Here is a 5130-nt window from a genome sequence, read left to right as displayed (position 1 = left end):
AACTGTTCAGTTTATCTTTGGAATGTTCCGTTCAACAGACATTAATTATGACGATGACGTTTACATTATGTTATCGCTTTCAGAATTATACAACCGCATTTTTGGACATTCGTATGGTTTTGGAAACCAAGAAGTATTTCGAACAATTTAAATAGCTCATACGGCACGTGTTAGGTGCAAATGGCCGTCTGAGGATAGAGTTAGTGACTGCAAAATCGGCAATATACTCTAACTTCATAAACATAGACAATTAAATGGGATATAAAGAAGCACTCCGTCTTCAGGCCACGAGTGGCCTACCGGGACCATCCGACCGCCGTGTCATCCTCTGTGGAGGAAGCGGATAGGAGGGGCGTGGGGTCAGCACAACGCTCTCCCGGTTGTTATGATGGTATTCTTGACCTAAGCCGCTACTATTCGGTCGAGTAGCTCCTCAATTGACATCACGAGGCTGAGGTCACCCAGAAAAATGGCAACAGCGCATGGCGGCCTGGATGGTCACCCATCCAAGTGCCGACCACACCCGACAGTGCTTAACTTCGGTGATCTCACGGGAACCGGTGTAACCACTGCGGCAAGGCTGTTGCCATAAATTGAATATACGCAACAGATATTTTAGTAAATAAAGCTAAAAATCCAAGAAGTCCAACTGCAAAGATTGATTAGTTGAATAAAGTGGAGAAGAGTTTCGCCGTATTGTTTTGAGTCCTCTATCTGCGTGCTATGCTAGATGTCGCACGGATTTCAATGTGTACCAATATTGCAAGCATGTAGCTGTCAATTAATTTACTATGTTCTCCAGAAGGCACGAAACATAGCCGTACGTGGAAGAGTGCTGCCTAGCACTCAGGTGCGAGGGAGTGTCGGCTACTATCCAACAGAGGGCGTCCAAGGCAAGACATGTTTTACGCTTCTGCCCTACGTCGCACAAACATTTCCCCAGTGGACATCCAACACGGGTATATCCACTCAACACAGTATCCGCACAGCATCGAGACAGCATCAGCCATCGGGTCTGCAGTCGTCGCCAGGAAGAGAGAAACTGGACATTCTGCAAGTGATGGTAGTTGTCGTTCACCGGATTCACGGCTACAGCAGACTTAAAGACGTAAGTGCAAGTGAACTCTGAGTTTCTACCGCACGTCATCTTGATATCCCAGTTCAGTATTTTAAAGGTTTCTATGAACAAATTATTATAAATTACTGATAAACCGCGTTGCCATGGTTTCTCATAATGTTACATAATCCTGTGTGGCCATGTGATGAGGCTGTATAGCTGCAGTGCTCAAGGAAACCACCTCAGAAACAGAAATTTTTCTTCTTTATGGCCAGCAGCATAATGTATGTGTGATAATGACATGATTATTACTGCCGATGCACCAAGTAGCTGCTTACAGTAAGTATTCTTTATTCACGACAGACTGTTTCCGATTTATCGCCATTTTCAAGTATGTCTAGATTGACGAGTCGTCCATATAGCGTCGCAAGAGTCGAACTGTCAGACTGCTGTCACATCAGCCGGCCGGAGTGGCCGAGCGGTTCTAGGTGCTACAGTCTGGAACCGCGCGACCGCTACGGTCGCAGGTTCGAATCCTGCCTCGGGCATGGATGTGTGTCATGTCCTTAGGTTAGTTAGGTTTGAGTAGTTCTAAGTTCTAGGGGACTGATGACCTCAGCAGTTAAGTCCCATAGTGCTCAGAGCCATTTGAACCATTTGCTGTCACATCGTAATTAACATTACTTTGCAACATACTGACATAATTTACCCTCTTATTAAGAGAGTGACATTTATAAGACAGTCCACTAACGACGTAACATGGACGTCACATCAGTCTAGACGGACTTGACAGTGGTGATAAAGCCGAAAAAAATCTGTCTTAAATAAAGATTACTTATTATAAGAAGCTATTTGGTGCATCTAATGCTATAATCGTAACAGCAACTATTTGGGGGGGAGGGGGGTAGTGTGTTCTCTTCCTGCCACATATTTACGTTTGAGACGAATATTTGCTGAATATACCGAAACAAAAACATTATTACGTAAATATATTTTTTCGTGGTAGTAATGAAAACTTCGTGACCACCCGTCGTACACTGGTTAGATGACAACTGTAACACGCCGGATAGTACTAATGGGTGGGTACCTTAAATTGACTTCTCGTTTCGTGACCGTTGCTTTTCTTGACCGTGCGCCCTGTCCACACCACGTACCTGGTAATCCCGCGGCGGTCTTACTGTTCTGCTCCACACTGCTGTTGGCTTGTCTGAAATTATCTATCGAAATATGCAAGCGGGTTTAGGGGAGCCACTTACCGTTAAAACACAACACTGTCCTATGTCTGGTATGAACATCTATATTCTGAGGCGATATGGAAACCACAGGTTGCACTGTTTACACTCTAAATCGTAAATGTTTATCCCAATTAACAATCTTGATCATTCGGACGAGCGTAGCGTAACCGACACGACGCGGGTGATTGTTGACGATGCGGAAGCCGAATGATCGAACGAAAGTTTTTACGCTCGTCATACATACAGATATCTAGTAATAGTCCTCCTTGTCACTAGTAATGATACAACACTGTTCATAAAGTTAATTTTTCAGTTCTCAGTCCTCACTTGTACGAGCGTGCGCGTAACCGTCGCGGCGTGGCTGATTGTTGACAGTGCAGGAAACGCGATGATCGAACGCACGTCCTCACGCTCGCTACAAGACACTGGTACTTTACTACAGTCTTTTTTGGTAACTAATTTCTACTGATTCACATCAGTTCATTCTGGGAGACCAAACACGGCGCGGATGATTGATATTGTGCGACACGCAACTAGAGGATACATACATACGTTATAGGCGGCACTCCTCATTTTTAATTACATCTTGACGCACTGTCCTCCGAATTAGTTCCATATTTAATCACTTTCCTGTAGTAGCACTTGTAGCAACACTTCAACCTGAATACTAACAATGCTTCTTGTATGCAGAGCTACATACTACGCAACGTAACAGTTTCGTGTCCCGTGCTCGACCCTCTACAGACGCGGCTGCCCGCAAAGATACTCCATAACTAAGCCAGCGATATGACAATACGCTTACACAACTACAAGTTAGCTCTTCTCAACAGCTGCAAGCAAAGGCGCTGTACATCTTTTCCCCAGCAGTGGCTACGGAGGAAAAAACGTTGATCGTAAAAGAAAAGAAATGCACATGACGGTTGAGCTGCGATTGGATCGTCAACAACAAAAAGATGACTCAGTTTCTCCAGTCCTTGGGCAGGTAAAGATACGTCTGCCCTACCAATCTCGTCCATGTCTCTTCCCGACACTACCCTGCTGTGTGTGTGTGTGTGTGTGTGTGTGTGTGTGTGTGTGTGTGTGTGTGTGACAAACAAGTGAAACGAACTCGTTAGGCAGAATAAACAGAGCAGCGGCGCGGGGCCGCGCGCCCCCGGCATACTAAGCGGCCGGAGGCGGCGGCGGCGGCCGTGTGCAGTGGGCGTGGCTGCCCGCCGGCGCAGCGGCTGGGGGCGGGTCGCCGCTCATTTCGAGCCGTCGGCAGCCGCCGTGACCACCGAATCAGCGCGGCCTCTCGCGACACCGGCCACGCGCCGCTCCTTATAATCGCAGTGCCGCTCCGGCTAGAAGCCGGCCGTAGCGGAGTACGGCGAGGTCCAGCTGCCTTTGTTACACACACGGTGTTCCAGGAGGAATCCATACTTATCATGAAAATGAATGTACGTATGTTCCACATCACCTCCTAAACAACCGGACTGATTTCAGCCAGAGGTGGTACACATATCACTTACTGTGTGGAGAGAAGCGCTGCGCGAATAACAACAACCTATCTATCAAAGCTCTGTATGTCCATCTTTTTAGAGATGGTGCCGGGACTCGGCTGTTCGATACAGGATGTCAAACTGAATACCTTTCAGCCGTCTTGTTTCCAAACTTATTTTATTCGGCTACCAGTTTCAGTGTCTTACTCCGTTATCTTCAGGCCCCTGACCGATGTGTAGGAAGATTCTACCACGGTTTTGATCAGAACCGTGGTAGAACCTTCCTACATCGGTCAGAGGCCTGAAGATTGCGTAGTAAAACGCTGAAACTGGTAGCCGAATAAAATAAGTTTGGAAACTAGACAGCTGAAAGGTATTTCACTGAAGTCCTGTGTCTAGCATAGGGACGCGGACGAAGGTGAAAAACAAGTGTAGCCCACGACGTGCCAATACCAAGGCTTTATTCGACCAGTCTCTGAGAATGAGAGCATTTGACGACTTTTAGCAAACTTCAAACATTATTTCAAACCCTCGCTGACTATCTCCGCAAAATTATGAAAAAAACTAAATTTATCGGTTACCACATTTTCGCTGTTCATGCAGTAACACTGCCGCACCAAACATGACGTTTCAATTTATTACTTCTTTTCAATTACCTGTAGTCGCAACACATTTGACGAACAGTATCCACGTATGCCGCTGAATATATACCTACAAAACTATGTCATTGTACGACACATAGTTCAAGAGATTTGATGTAGTAAACATCGAGACGGGCCAAAACGTAACTGCAGTATTAAATTGCTAGTGACGTATGCATACATGGGCGAAGCCATGAGCTTTAGTCCTCCTCAACCCCTGGATAGAGTTCAGCCAAACTTGGTGCACATATTACTTACCGTCTGGAGAGAAATACTTTCGGAGAAGAGTGACCAACCTTCTGTTGAGGTACGGATGATTGATAGAATGGTAGAGCAGAGGAAATGGAAGACTAAGCGGAGTTAAGGAGACGATGGATATAGATATGGAGGCAGAGCAGATGGACAGAGAGCGCGGAGGTGACTGACACAGAGAGGGGAGGCGGAGATGGAGAGTAACAGGAGGACAGACAGACAGAGAAAGGTGGAGTCGCCAAGGTACGTTTCGCGTAAGAATTATAAGGATGAGAGAGAGAAATTCGGGCTCGTACGGAGACATATAGACAGTCGTTTCTTCCGTGCTCTATTTGCAAGTGGAAGAGCAAAGGAAACGATTAGTAGCGGTACAAGGTGCTCAGTACAGTGGTTCGCGGAGTACGAATGTACAATTAGACGGCGAGATGGAGAGAGAGGGGGTGGGGGGGGGGGGTGGACAGGAG

General features: G+C 46.5%; 1 pseudogene; it reads right to left on the bottom strand.

Moving 5' to 3' along the window:
- Window positions 1-470: 470 nt before the first annotated feature.
- On the bottom strand, window positions 471-588 carry LOC126177544 (5S ribosomal RNA; annotated as a pseudogene).
- Window positions 589-5130: the final 4542 nt, after the last annotated feature.

Source organism: Schistocerca cancellata, chromosome 3 (assembly GCF_023864275.1).
Source record: "Schistocerca cancellata isolate TAMUIC-IGC-003103 chromosome 3, iqSchCanc2.1, whole genome shotgun sequence".
NCBI classification, from domain to species: domain Eukaryota; kingdom Metazoa; phylum Arthropoda; class Insecta; order Orthoptera; family Acrididae; genus Schistocerca; species Schistocerca cancellata.
This window is presented reverse-complemented; position numbering and strand designations above follow the sequence as displayed.